The sequence below is a fragment of the Centruroides sculpturatus genome, unplaced genomic scaffold, assembly GCF_000671375.1.
Source record: "Centruroides sculpturatus isolate CEXI.00-Female unplaced genomic scaffold, Cexi_2.0 scaffold337, whole genome shotgun sequence".
Taxonomy (NCBI): Eukaryota; Metazoa; Arthropoda; class Arachnida; order Scorpiones; family Buthidae; genus Centruroides; species Centruroides sculpturatus.
The window spans coordinates 73,528-88,752 of NW_019384508.1; the positions used below are offsets into that span (position 1 = coordinate 73,528).

At 34.3% G+C, this 15,225-nt stretch overlaps 3 non-coding genes across 3 annotated transcripts; 2 read left to right on the forward strand and 1 right to left on the reverse strand.

Annotated features, from left to right (window-relative positions):
- Nucleotides 1-4,098: 4,098 nt before the first annotated feature.
- On the forward strand, nucleotides 4,099-4,215 carry Trnal-caa. The gene is made up of 2 exons: nucleotides 4,099-4,136; nucleotides 4,170-4,215. It is a non-coding gene; the product is annotated as a tRNA-Leu (tRNA).
- Nucleotides 4,216-4,520: 305 nt separating this feature from the next.
- On the reverse strand, nucleotides 4,521-4,592 carry Trnaq-cug. Its single transcript has one exon. It is a non-coding gene; the product is annotated as a tRNA-Gln (tRNA).
- A 666-nt stretch (nucleotides 4,593-5,258) lies between these two features.
- Trnaq-uug lies at nucleotides 5,259-5,330 on the forward strand. The gene has a single exon. It is a non-coding gene; the product is annotated as a tRNA-Gln (tRNA).
- Nucleotides 5,331-15,225: the final 9,895 nt, after the last annotated feature.

Here is a 15,225-nt window from a genome sequence, read left to right on the forward strand (position 1 = left end):
TGCGAGTTCTTTTTCCCCTCCATTTTGACATTCTTCGTACGAATTTTAATAATAAATTAATTAATAAATCATCTGGATCTTTTCTATTCTTAATACAGTAATTAAATTCTTAAACTACTGTAGGAAGAAGTATCATTATCAAATGTAATAATCCATTTTCCAAAGAGACGTGGAAACATTTTGGTAACTTCTTTTGAACAAAACAATTAACAAGAAGCAAAACAACAGACAGGTAAGGCGTTTCAATTTTCATTCTACAACGTAGGGCCTATATGCAATAAAAAATCCATTGTTGGCCAAGTTCATTTCGTAGATTTGCTGTCTCCACTTTACATATTATCCTGAGCATTGCAATAAATGTCGTCAAATCAATTATAAATAGGTCTTCTTTACTTCGCTGGTAAAAAAAATGAGGCCTGGCCCACAAAATAAAAGAGTAATTAATGATACACGAGACCCGAAATATACGTGCAACTCGCTCACTGCAATTAAACACAATCATATCCGACCCAAGCGTTGAACAATATTCTAAAATATACGAACATCTATAAATTATTTAACTTTTAATTAATATATTGTTTCTATAAAACATCTAAATACAGTTAAAAGTAAACCGATATACTAATTATCAAAAATATAACTTAATTAACATTATAGCGAGACATTAACATGACCTCAGATAAGTTCTATTCAGTTTTCCATCTTACATTTAATATACATAATTCNATTCGACTCAACATTTCCAAAACACGTATAATTTTTTGGGAACAATCCATATAAACTATGCTATAAACAAAAAATTGTAGGATTACTTACCGAGTGCGCACCGTTCGACGACGCCATTGCTTAAGCTTGTTTTCGTTGCGGAGTGGCTCATCAAACGGCGGACGCGTTTCCTGACAGTGGCGTAGCGTGGGTGTCAGCTGCCCGGGGCGGAGGAAAATTTCGCCCCCCTTATTTAGGTATCTCAATGTAAAAGACTAAAATTAAGTTTTGTCAAAGAATAAGTAATGAAAAATTCCGTGCTAGTGTTGCCACCTTATTAAAATCGCTGACCCGGACGGCAGGTGAGGTTTGTTCGAATAGAAGTTCCTGACGCATGCGTATGTCATTTTGCAATGCGAAGAATAGTGTGCAGTGCATGCTCGTTCTAAATCAGTTACAGTTAGCGACTAGGGATACTTGGATAGGAGTAACGCAAAATGACCTAGCTGTATTGACGAATCTGTGCTATATGAACCCCTGTTATAGGTGGGATGAACCCCTGTATAACACTCCTCGCGGAGGGAAATTTCGAAAAATCCCTTCTTAGTGTACATTTACTCGACGTACCCTATTAAAACACAATCAAAAACGCAAAAAACCGCATCTAAAATAGTATAATAGAAGCCCAGTTTTTCACAGTAAGCCTTAATTTTGTCCCTCTCTCCTGCGGGGGGGAATTTTGACATCTATATAACATAAAAACACGCGCGTATTCGAATGCAACGTTATGTCAAAATGTAATTGTATTAAAGAACTTGTTGCTGGAATGGAATAACGGACAGGACGTTCGTTTAACCACGTAATTATGTTATGGCTTTTAAATTAATTTTCTAACTAAGCTATAAATTTAAGTACAAAACATCTTTAACAACATAAATGCCAACCAACCGCCACACAGAAAACATGTTCCACAGGACCAGGCACTCCAAGTGTTCAGCGCAGTTATTAGGCTCTACACTCCAAATAGCTTCTTTCTGATAGCTAGGCGACCGAAGAGCCGGCCTTAAAGAATGGCCAATACGCGCGCGGGGAAAGAATACCTTCCGGGAGGACATTTAAGGGAAACTGGCCCCTATTTGGGTGTCATCGACGTGGAGAAAACCCGGAAAACTCCCCGCTGCCAGCCCGTTCGAGCGAGGCCCTTTCTTTCTTTCATCTCTAATATGGAGATTCTGGCTAGATGGAGCGAACCTACGACCGCACTCACCAGTGTTAAGGGACTAGTCCACTTAAAGTGCGGGGACGAAGTCCGCTCGGCCACTGATGGGCGACACCTACATAACTAATTACCTGTAATAAATACGGAGAGAAATAGCCAGCGCGGCTTACTCCCAATCATTCCGCCACAGGGCGACGAAGCAAGAAGCTAGATTTCGAATGTAAATTTGACGTGTAACTTATTGTTGTTTTGGTAAATTTTTTCCATTTTTAATGTATTTTAGGGGTGTGAATGGTCCTGGTTACACAATTGTCGAGTTCCTGACGTAAGTGATTTTACCAGATTGTTCTGACAACACGTAATTTACGTTCACGATTGGAATGTGAGAATAGGGATAAGATGGAGAAGGATATGAGATTCGGTTGGAGGAAGTAACTTGACTATGTTTACTACACTTATACCTTATTTATTAGTAGCTCGAACATATTACATTATACATTAACATTTATCTTATCATCTACACGCAGGAGAAATTTAGAATTTATTCGAGTGAAGTCACAACATCTCTTAAAATTAATTGTAAATCCCACGTTGTTAAAATCGTAATAATGATCGTTCCAGATAATTCGGTCCCCGATGAAGTAGAATATTTGATGGAAAGTTCTTCGTTGGCGCCGTGTTTTAAATTTTCTCGAAGAGGCCCGTGAAAGATTTGCCGGATGTAAAAGGACCGCCGCCGCCCTTCCTTTTCTAGAGGACTCTCGTCCGGACCGGTCAGCTGACGAGAGACGGCGACCGACGGATTAGGTGACGAAAATTATTAACAACATTTATAAAACAAGATTCTTCTTATTACACGTTCAATCTAATGTTACCAAAAACAGTTTTATTTTTCCAGCTTGTTATATATAGGATGTGGGAAAGTATTAGAATAGTGTCAAATATGATCCAAGTTATTTGCAAATTTCCATGTTTTCAGATATCTAAATCCAAAAAGTAAAAGGCAAATAAACAAGTATAATAAAAAAAAAATCCAGTGGATGCCTGCGTGTTGGCATCTATTTTGTTTAATATCTTGGGATGGAGTAATGATTTAGAAAAATTTGGTGTAATAGCTTGTGTGTAAGAGGCGTTGATGCCATTAAATTTTGGTAGTTAGAGGTCGAAGGATGAGGAGATAGAAGAAGGAATGTGTGCTATCTCCAGTGGAATCAGAATCACAAGGGGAATATAAATTTATAATTGATATACTTTAACAAATGTGCAGCATTTTTGGATCATACAACCGGCTAAAGTCAGCACAATACCCTGTATTTACTGGCAGTTTAACCTAGCTGCAAAGTATGTCTTAAGATAAGATTAGGAGAAATTATTTTAACTAGATTAAAAATCTCCTATGATGTATAAATTCTTTTAGCTGAAATCTTACTGAAGTCAGTACTTTATCTTAAAAGTTGGTTATTGATAAGTCATGTGATTCTCATAGACAGTTCTTCTGTATTTTATTTATTTAAAGTAAACGACACTATGGCCATTGGCCTTTTCCAACTGTAAAAAATACATATATAAAACACAAACAATCAACAAAGAAAGAAAAAAAAACGCAATTTTTAACAACTTTTTAAAATTGTTCCTAAGTTCTCAAATCTTTATAATATTTAACAACTGAAAATAAAGATGTAAATTTACACATACACCAAGCAATTTTTCACCATATCCTAAATTTATTTAATTTAAAATATATGCTCTCAATCTAAAATTAGTAATGTACTGCCTCGCCCCTGTACATCGTACTTTTCCTGTTAGCAATAGATTCGGGCCTGTCCTCTATTTAACTCCTTTCGAGAAAAGAGTTTCGAATTGAAATAAAGTGACTTCTGTCTTGCATTAGAAGTACGCCAATCGGGACCTCCCGTCTCTAATTCCAATTCTCTGGTGTCAAAATGGAAAAACGACTCGTAATTTAACGTCGACGTCATCACTGAGTCGGGGGAAATTTCATTTCTTGTAAGAGACAAAACATGTCATAACTTCTTCGAGATTCCGTAAACTAAACAATTGCAATTGATTCGTCGTTTAGTTAGTTAAACGTCGGCCTGTCATAAAACTGCTTGAACATAACGAGAAATGAACATTATCCATTGTTTAGGCATCAATCGTAATCGCAGAATAACGTCAGGATGGCCGAGCGGTCTAAGGCGCCAGACTCAAGGTAGACCTTTCCTGTATAATTCGGGAGCGTGCATTCTGGTCCACGATAGTGGGCGTGGGTTCGAATCCCACTCCTGACACGAACTTTTGTTATGAGCGGTTGATTGAAAATGTCTATTTTAGTGTGACGTAAGCGCCCGGAAGACATTTTGTGATTCGAAACTATAATGCTAATTGGGTCACAACTTTGCAACATGTTGAATTCCGTTTTGAAACCGTCGCTGAAGTAGAATAAACATATGGAAACGTTGCAAAGCGTCGAGCAGAAACTCTGCACTTGCGTGAAGCACAGTTTCTGTTCTAAATTCAAAGCAAAAGAAGTTTGTGAATTCTACTGTCGCTGTCGCCTTCAATTGCGTGAACGATGACAGGGCCAAGAAAAAAAAGGCCCCACCGAGATTTGAACTCGGATCACTGGATTCAGAGTCCAGAGTGCTAACCATTACACCATGGGACCTCGCCAGATCCGCCTGCCGCATATCACCTTAATGCATTGCAGATTGCCTTATCGACTATCGCGTAAAGATATCGCCGCATCTGTTGTTGCCGATAATGGAAGTCTCTCCGTCTACACTTTCTCGTTAAAAAGCGAAGCTGTTGCCACAAATCTGTCGCGAACAGAATGACGGTTGAGGTCGGCGGACATGGTGAAAAAGAATTTAAGAAACGTGTTTCGTTTCGTCGTGTGGAAAGCAAACGGATCGTAAATTGTCGATGGCTGTCCGTGATCGGTGTCTAAATAATCGAATCACTAATTCGTTTCAAGCGTGTTTTTATCGGAAGCGGTCACGGCGCTCGCACCACAGAGGCACAATACTGACACTTGCATTGCACCAAATCGTGCAATGCAAGTGTCAGTTGGAGAACGTCGCGATTTCCACAACGAAAGACAGCGTGCGATCGAAAATACTTAACGAATTTCAGCCGAATCGTTGAACGACGCCCATCAAATTAGTTAACGCGAAGAAAGGTGAGGATGTTCCGCCCTGCGCGATATACGACGGAGGACGATAACTCTTTTGCGACACTCAAATCTCCGTTGCATGTGACGAACGAACCAAGAAATGTCCGTTGGCACGCTGTTTGGTTTATAAACGGGCTTTCGAGAAGCTGCTCACGCGGAGGTCTCATGGTGTAACGGTAAGCACTCTGGACTTTGAATCCAGCGATCCGAGTTCGAATCTCGGTGAGACCTTTTGTTTTTTTCTGTCGCCGAAGTTCGTGCCCTATGCAATTACGACGCCTTAGAACGTATAGAAAAGTCTGCCGCAGGATAGCATACAGTGCGTGTATGTCCAACCGTATTGCACTCAATGAAAAATGTTCATTGTGACATTTATTGTGTAATGGACTTACAATAGCCAAGTGGTTTTGACCAATACATATCTATTCTACCCGTTGTAGTCGCTGGCAGAATATTAAAAACATTTTATACTTTACCTTTTTCCATCTACAAATCAAATAAGTCTTTTGAAAGAATGGGTTGACGAATTTACAATTTAATGAAAAGTTGTACCTGGTGATTGGACATGGCGACAAGTGAAGACATTTTAAGACTTAATTACGTATTTTTATTATATCAAAATAAGTGTTTAAATCGCAGTAATTTTAATCTTAGAAAGTTATTAGATTTTAATGCTAATGATATTTCGTGATTTTAATTAAAGTATGCGTGTTAAGCAGAAACACCAAAAACCAGTAAGTTCTGTTCGTGTGAAATATCGTAAGTTTTTGTGGACGAAATATTTAAATCATCCCCACACAGAAACGAAAAAAAAAAAACGATATTATTTCTTTATAAGCCATTTATTTTCAAAATTCTTAAAGTTGCAATTAAAAAACTAACGAGCAATTATTTATTGTGACACGGTCACAATGCCGGGCGGCAATTTTAAATCATATTTTTAATTTATTTAATTTCAAATATATGCCGTCCATCTCAAATTACTACTGTAGTGTCTCGTCCCGGTACATCATACTTTTCCTGTCAGCAATAGAGTCGCGCCTGTCATCTATTTTAACTCCTGAAATTTCAGGGGAAATGTTTTGAATTGAAATAAGGTGACTTCCGCTTTGCATCGAAAGTTCATATATAATTAATCGAAAGAGGAGGCCTCGATTAACTACATATGAACTTTCCGATGCAATCAACTCCTAACCTTTTCATATCTGATCTCGACTTTCATCTACCTAACTGCGTTGTCGAGATTAAGGAAGGCCAGACAGTGGGCATTTATAGATCTACAATGGGTTCAAATTGCCGCTTAACATCAATATAGAAACAACAGTTGCAGAAGATTCTACCATTGCTCCATTTAAGTCGAATTCACTTAGTTTATGAGCGTCTTCGAACATCCTAACTCTAACAAAACGGATTACACCTCGTCGTCTCTGCGGGCGTGAGTGAAATACTACAGACGAAAAGCAGAATGGTCCGTTTCTACAGAAAGACAGACTCAGAACCCCCCTAAATCGAAATTCTTTCAAAAAATCGAAATTTTTAGCATTAAACTGAGTCGCCATGCAACAATAGAATTTCGACAATTGTCTGTTGCTTTGTTCGAATGCGATTGTTTCCAGTATTTTCGGAGTTTTGCTGTAGTTTTTGCGATTTTTTTGGGTAAGTTTAGTCCCTGATTTTTCTAGAATTAGGTATTTTTTAACATTGTTAGGTACTAAATCACATTTAGCAGCGATAATTTTCCCACAACGAATATTTCGATAACAACCGTTGTGTGGTTTCTTCAAAGAGAAGAATCGAGCCTTTGACTTATTTTGGAAAAGTGCATTCAATCTTTTCGTTGTCAATATTCGTCAATCGAATCGAATTGTTAAAGCCAACCCGGATAATAAATTCTGTCGTTTCCCGTTATAATTTTGCGTGTGTATGTTACATATGCGTAGACATTACATCCCATATGATATTATTATAATGAATCTGACCATTAATGAATTAGAATAAATGAGTTTATTCGTCATTAATTTCTTCTAGAATATTTTCATTAGTTTTAATGACAATCAACAGAACTCTTATGAAGCATAGAACTGTTATTATTATAATATACAGTCGACCTCGCTATAAAGTACGTTTCTATAACGACAATTCCTATAACGTAGCGAAAAAATTGTAAAAACTTACGTATAACGTACCTCCTATAACGTCGTTTTGCGAGAAGATTGATAGTCTGGACCAATAGTGGATGAGCAGCCAAACTACTTACCTCCGATTCTGCGCCACGCTACGGAGCGGCTAAATTGAGTTTGCTATCGTCTGTTTAGTATTATATATAAATTATATATAAATTAGGTACTGTACATATAATTATATATTAATTATATATAAATCAGATACTGTATATATAATCATATATTCACTTAATTTATTGTAATTTTATTATAATTATATATATGCTTTTTGCCGCCTGGCAACATACTACGCAGATTTTAGGCTAGTAAGTTGAGTTTATTATCGTCTGTACAGTATGTAAATTAGGTACCGTAAGTCTAATACAGCACTAATTTTATACATTTCTTGTGAAAGAAACACTTCTTATTCAACGTCCATAAAAATTATTTATATTAATGATGTCTCCAAAGGTCAAGTTATTTTTCCGCCAAAAATTCGTTATCAGAAATTGCGGCCGTCGTTTCGCGTGCTGTTCCGCGATGAAAACCAGCTTTAAGCAACGGCGTAGTCGAACGGTGTAAGTAATCCTACAATTTTTTGTTTATAGCATAGTTTATACAGATTATTCCCAAAAAGTTATACGTATTTTGGAAATGTTGAGTGGAATTAGTCTAGAATCGGTTAATTTTATAGAAGAAAACCTTTCGAACAGCCTTAGTCCGTAAAGTTCACACCTATCGGGCTGCGATTGGCTCATGTATTTAATCGTTTTTACAACGTAATTTTCGGTTAGCGTGGAACGTATCTAAGCGTTATAGGGGGGTCTACTGTATTTAATACATAATAATTGAATTTTAACGTTTTCGTTTATTATTCCATTACAACTTTATATTCATTTGTGATTAGAATTTTTCTTGTAATTAAAACGACCATTGTCTCTCGTATTTATGTTTTTAAATTTTCATTTCGTTTTTTAATATTGTCTTAATTTAACGCTCGTTCTACAATATTTAATACTCGTTTGTTTTTCGCTTGCAGAATGGAGTATTTTGAAGCGTTGAAGAAATGGATTATCTCTGGAGGAGAGAGTGCAGAGGATAGCTTCTTGACATCAGAAACGTCTTTCTCTTCGATCCGAGTGATCCGCGTGCGTCCGAAAGTGCTGGAGGGTGCGAAGGAGAAATCTGGTCAACCCGACAAGAAACGGGTGATTGTCACCATTCCCGATGAGAGCACGTCGTCTGTCATCGATTACCTGGAACAGAGATATCCAGAAGTTCCGGAATGGTCGGTGCAGAGACAGGCACGCGAGCAAGGACTGCAAGAGGAGTGTAAATCGATTCTGAGAAAGAGGAAAAAGAAATTTTGGTGGAAGAAGTTCTTCTTCTTCTGGAAGAAATAAATCAGCAAGGTCTTCTTACCGGATGTGACTATTTTCTTGAATGTGACGTTTTTTACCTGGATTCGGACTTTTACCTGGCTGTGACCTAATGACCGGACGCGACTTGACTTCATTCATCGGATGTGACTTTTAATGGCGGTTTGATGTCTTCCCTTTCCTGCTGACGGTTCTTGGAATGATACATGTCCTTCGTCATCGCTTACGAGGGACGTGTTATTTCACTTCAGTTAATTAAAGTCGACGGTGACAACTTAGCACCGTCTTCGGTCGTTTGAAACCTTTCAACTGAGGATGAAATTCTGACCGGAAAATAATGGATTTTCGCCAGCAACGTGCGTGTCAACATTGGACACCCGAATAAAAACAAAAGGAAAATATCGCAGTTAGCATATATCTAAGCCACAATGATAATTATGTCGAACAATCAACCCAGACTTTATAATTTACAAATATAAATTAGAATTTTTGCTATTTAAAATTTTTTAATAATATAAAAGTTATTTTTTAACAAAATCTGATTAGACGGAAAAGTTATGCAGCTCCCATCTGCCTAACTTCAAATTGAAAATTGAATAGCATCGATGCCCTTTCGATTATTTTTTAACTCTTTCCGCCCTGTGCGCACTAATTAATTACAGAAATGAATAACATCTTTTTATCTGAAATGTCATAATAGCATTGAAACATTAATGTTATGTAATTGGACTTCTTTCGCATATTATTGTAAAGGAAATCATTTTAATTTCAATGTTTATAAGAGTAAACGTTTTGTTCATTTCTAGTCTATGAGTAATCGAAATAATGTAAAGAATGATCTGGCTTAGTTTATTCTTTTGAAAGTAAAATTTTTCTAATAATCAAATCTGGAATAGACATTTCTAGCATTTCAAAAATATAGTAGAAAACTTCATTCGGTTAATGGAATTAAAAGATATTTTCAATTCTTGAAATTTGGCATTTGATTTTCTGTTGCAAAGTTTGTATAAATGATATTTATTCAATTTATTGAATTTCGATTTCCACGTTCTCAATATAGTTTACAATTTCATAAATGTAACTTTCTGTTTACATTAGGGGAAAAATGAAAATGGTAAATTTCAAGAATTGAAAACACTTATATTCTATGTTATTCAATAACAGGAATCAATATTAATATTACTAAACACGTCTACCATTTTATAAATTGAACAAATGTTTTCATATTAGACAGAGTTTAGTCGTTGGAAAATTAACCTTCAATTTGTTTTCTGATTGAGATTTCTTTCTGAAAAAGCAGTTTCAAACTGAACAATTCGTATAAACATTGATTTATAGTGAATTATAGCCTTTAAGGAAGTCACTGTTACAAAACATCAGAGACTTTTTTTTCATAATGTCTAAATCAATGCAATTATATCCTTCGGATTCTTGTTTTCTTCGGTTGATTCAGCCGCTTTTATCAGCTGGAGAAGTTTTCGGATTGGATTTCTATAAACCATGCAAATGTCGAAAACGGAAAGAACGGCCATTTTCTACGCTGTTTACAATTTACTTGCGCATTATAGAGTGTTTCTTGTGGTTTGAAGTATTATTACATATACTGATGATAATTACTAAAAATGTTATTTGCTCGGAAATATTCGTCATTTTTGGAAAAGAAGCATTTTATGCCAAAATAGTTTTTCTGGGTCTTTCTGTTTATGTCGCTCTTCAGTTTAGCATTTTGAGTAGAAGGAAAGTATCTTTCCATTATTTGAAGAGCAAATACGACGGTGAAGAACAGTTAGTCCATAAAGTCGAAAGATATGTTTTCATTTTCTTCGCATTTTATTCATTTGTTCTCGTATCACTTTCTGCATTACCTTTCTTTGTCCTTTCCACAGCCAATGTTATATATGATGATAAAACAGTGTTATTCTGCCCAATAGTCATTCAAGTATGGCTTACTTATGTGTGCTCGCACATAGGTTGTGTGTTTCTGTTCTTCTCATTCGTTTTGTTGATAATTTCAAAACGATTTATAGAAATCTCCAAAGAGTTAGAAAGTGCAAACGAAGCGAGCAGATCATTTTTACAAAATCTGATAAAGAAACTCTTTGAATTGTGGGAACTTATTCAAGAAATAAACGAAGAATGGAATGTACTTTTTCCCATCATATATATACATTTTGTATACGAATCCAGTTTTCTCTTATATGGAGCTCTTTTCGTCAATATAAATATAATCATACGATTAGCTATATCTGTGTTTCCATTGATATTTTTAATTGGATCATTTTTAGTTTCTTGGGCACTTTCGTCATTTACATCGATTGTAAGTATTAAGGAAAATTAAATAAATTTTACTTAAAACATTGTTCAAATCTTAAAAATTTGAAAAAACCCCTTTCAGATGTACGATAATTTCGTTTCAATTGGAAAATTCCACTCACAGCCTCTCTCTTTGGAGTATAAATTCAAAATATTGTAAATTTTTTATATTAAATAATTGTGATTAATTATTATTTAATATAAATAATTCATTTCAGGTTATTGGGTTCATGAAAAAATTTGGAGGAAGACCTTTTGGAATGTCCATTGGGGGGTTCTTTTATGTGAAAAAGACCTTCGTTATTCGGGTATATATAAAACTTCTTAAAATATTTATAGAACGTTATACGAAAATTCCATATACAGTCGACCCCCTATAACGTACGTTCCTATAACGACAATTCCTATAACGTAGCGAAAAAATTGTAGCAACTTTCGTATAACGTACCTCCTATAACGTCGTTTCGCGACAAGATTGATAGAGTCTGGACCAATAGTGGATGAGCAGCCGAACTACTTTCCTCCGACCCTGCGCCACGCTACGGAGCGGCTAAATTGAGTTTGCTATCGTCTGTTTAGTATTATATATAAATTATATATAAATTAGGTACTGTACATATAATTATATATTAATTATATATAAATTAGGTACTGTATATATAATTATATATTAACTTAATTTATTGTAACTTTATTATAATTATATATATGCTTTCTGCCGCCTGGCAACACGCTACGGAGATTTTAGGCTAGTAAGTTGAGTTTATTATCGTCTGTACAGTATGTAAATTAGGTACCGTAAGTCTAATACAGCACTAATTTTATACATTTCTTGTGAAAGAAACACTTCTTATTCAACGGCCATAAAAATTATTTATATTAATGATGTCTCCAAAGGTCAAGTTATTTTTCTGCGAAAAATTCGTTATTAGAAATCGCGGCCGCCGTTTCATGTGCTGTTCCGCAACGAAAACCAGCTTTAAGCAACGGCGTAGTCGAACGGTACACACTCGGTAAGTAATCCTATAATTTTTTGTTTATAGCATAGTTTATACGGATTACTCCCAAAAAATTATACGTGTTTTGGAAATGTTGAGTGGAATTAGTCTAGAATCGGTTAATTTTATAGAAGAAAACCTTTCAAACAGCCTTAGTCCGTACATTTCCCACCTATCGGGCTGCGATTGGCTCATGTATTTAATCATTCCTACAACGTAAAATTCGATTAGCGTGGAACGTATCTAAGCGTTATAGGGGGTCTACTGTATAAATATTATAAGTTAATAGTAATATGTAATGTATGTTATGAATATACTTAAACTTATTATATATAAATATACAACATATACGGTATATTTTTGTTATAATAAAATATATACAGTATTATTATTATTAATGAGCCAAACGGATGGCAGAGGCAGTTATTCTCACGGCTTTGGTAAACCCAAAGTCGAATCCGGACGAAAAATCCGAAGAATTTTTTACCACCGGACTTTTAGGACCTCGTCCCTGGTTATCTAGCCCCTTTATTGAGGCCAGTGACGTGTGGAAAGAGGCCCTATGATTGCCCATAGGGCAGAATGAGTATAATAATAATAATATTTCTAGTTTTCAATTGCAATTAATTATGAATTATTTCGTTTTTTCTGTATAATTAAGTATTCGTACATTTTACAGGTAATAAGTGGATTCTATTCCGTTTTTTCAACTTTAATTCAGCTTACTGGTGTACTTGGCAAGAAGAGCTGTTCTAGAATTTCAAGAGTTAATGATAGTAATAATGAAACTATTTCTTATCATGTATAAATATGTTCTTAATATTTCAATTGTCGCAATTTCACAATTAAGTACCATTATTATTATAGAAAATACTTTGAAGAAATTTAATAATGTATACTTAATCGTTTACTTAATAACAGAATTTTCCATATTTTTCTGTTGAACAAGTGACGATGTCTGGCAATTTTGCTGAATAATTAGACATCGAATTATAATTTCTAATGAATATGCAAGACACTTAAGCATACGTATACGTGCATATAAAATTGAAATGTATTGTAAAAAATAAAATGTATTCTGCACAAATATGTAAACCTGTGAAGTAAAGACTTTCAAAAACGATTCATTTTGTTTTTAATAAGCAAAATATTTATAAATATTATGGAAATAAAATAGTTAATGTTCTGTATTTTAATTATAATATCTGCTTTTGTTAAGATATTATGAATAGTTAAAACTGAAATACCTTTATATATCTGCTATTTCTAACTAAGAGAAATACAAAGCGAATACGTTACGACAATTTGAGTTTTCTGTTTGTTTATGGTTATAAATGATCAAGCAATTTTTCCTAAAAATTGTGGTGAAGCAAAAAAATAACTAGATCAAGAAAAAAATAATGTATAATGCTATTGTTAAAAGCATTCTATTACACGGAGCGGAGGGATGGAGAATGACTGGGGAAGAGAAAAGTAACAACAGTTGAAATGGATGCATTGAGAAGATCGTGAGGAATTTCGAAAAGAGAAAGAATAACTAATGAGAAGATCAAAGACCTAATGGGATTGAAGGAGACAGTTTTGGAAGAAATACAGAGGAAACAACTTATTTGGTTTGGACATGTGAAAAGAATGAGTGATGAGAGACTCCCGAAAACATCAATGAAATACATTCCACAAAAAAAAAGAGAGGAAGACCCAGGCGAACTTGATACTGCGGAGTAAAGTTAGCATGTAATAAAAACGGGATTAAAGAGGAATGGTGTATGGATAGAGAAAGATTGAGAGGGTTCCTGGAGATCTGAAGGCGACGTCAGACGCCATAAACCGAATATAGATAGATTTTCTCGTAAAAATACTCGCCTATGCCTTTTGACAAACATTTCTGAAATTTTGCAGGAAAGTTTATTAGGGGATTGATGATATTAAATTTTGTCGATTAAAGCGGGAGATAGAAGGAGGTCGTGTATCGTACTTCGAGTTGGGTTGGAGTTAATGAAGATTTTACTTGCTATTAGCATTTAAAACTTTTTTTAGGGGCAAGACACTACTAATTTGAGGTTATGAAGTTTCATAATCATACGTCGTGTTTCGTTTACATCTATGTTAAAACAGTAATAATTTGAAAACGATTGATGTAGTAGGCATGCTTAACGGCAGTTTGTGTAGATGTAAGGTTTACAGGTGTATTTTTGGAGATAATTTTTAAGGAAAAGAAAAAATATCGATAAAAATTGATATCTTGGAAATGGATTGTAAATTTACCGACTTTTTCATTTACCGGTAATTCGGTAAATGAAAATTAAAATACCGGTTTACCGGTAAATTACCGGTAAATTTTTTCCTGAAAAATAAAATTAAGGTGATAAAAAATATAAGTAATTTTGATTTCCATTTCACATTTTCTATTTCAAAGGTATAGAATATAAAAAATATAAAAATTAAAGTGTTATTCTAAACAAACTATAATAATAACTTTTAGAAACATAAATAAAATAATACAGAAAAATAAAAATAAAACAGAAATAATATATAGTACCTAATACCATTTTACTGATTACCATTTTTTAAAAAATAACTTCTCAAGAAACTTAAATTATTTAAAGTCTTATCTCCTAATTTTGATCTAATTTTTGTACAAAATAATCCGGGTTAGGTTAAGTTTCTAGACTTTTTCGGACATCATCTTTAAGTAATAAAAATCTTTCCAGCATGTTTAGTAAGCTATTCCACCGGGTTCTACAATCTAAAATTAAAGAAAGTTCTTTTCGTGAGAGTAATGGGGATTCCCCACGAAAATAAGGTTAGAATAATACATATTTGCACAATCTTAAGGCATAATGTTAGAATCTTGTAATAAATATTTGTATTTAATTATTTTAAACAGTTGTTAGAAGTAAAAAATTTATTTAAGGTACAAATTTTAATGTTATTTTGCAATAATATTGCATTAATGTCCTGTCATAATGTGGTGTATTCAAAATTGCTATTAATTTAAAAAATACGTGAAATATTTACGTATTATTATTTTTAAATATTAAAAAAAAAGATATTTACTTACTCTTTAAGAAAAACGTTGATTGTAAAGATTTTAAACCTTTAAAAATCTCAAAAAACGGCAGAGCACAAATCACATATGCTAACTAGAGCTTTCTGTACAATTTACAGTGCCTCTCAAACCCAAGAAAGTTTAAATTAAAATTAAACAAAAAATATCTCACATAAAATTAATAATTAGGTATATTGTTGCTTACACTTATCTGTTTTTTTTTTT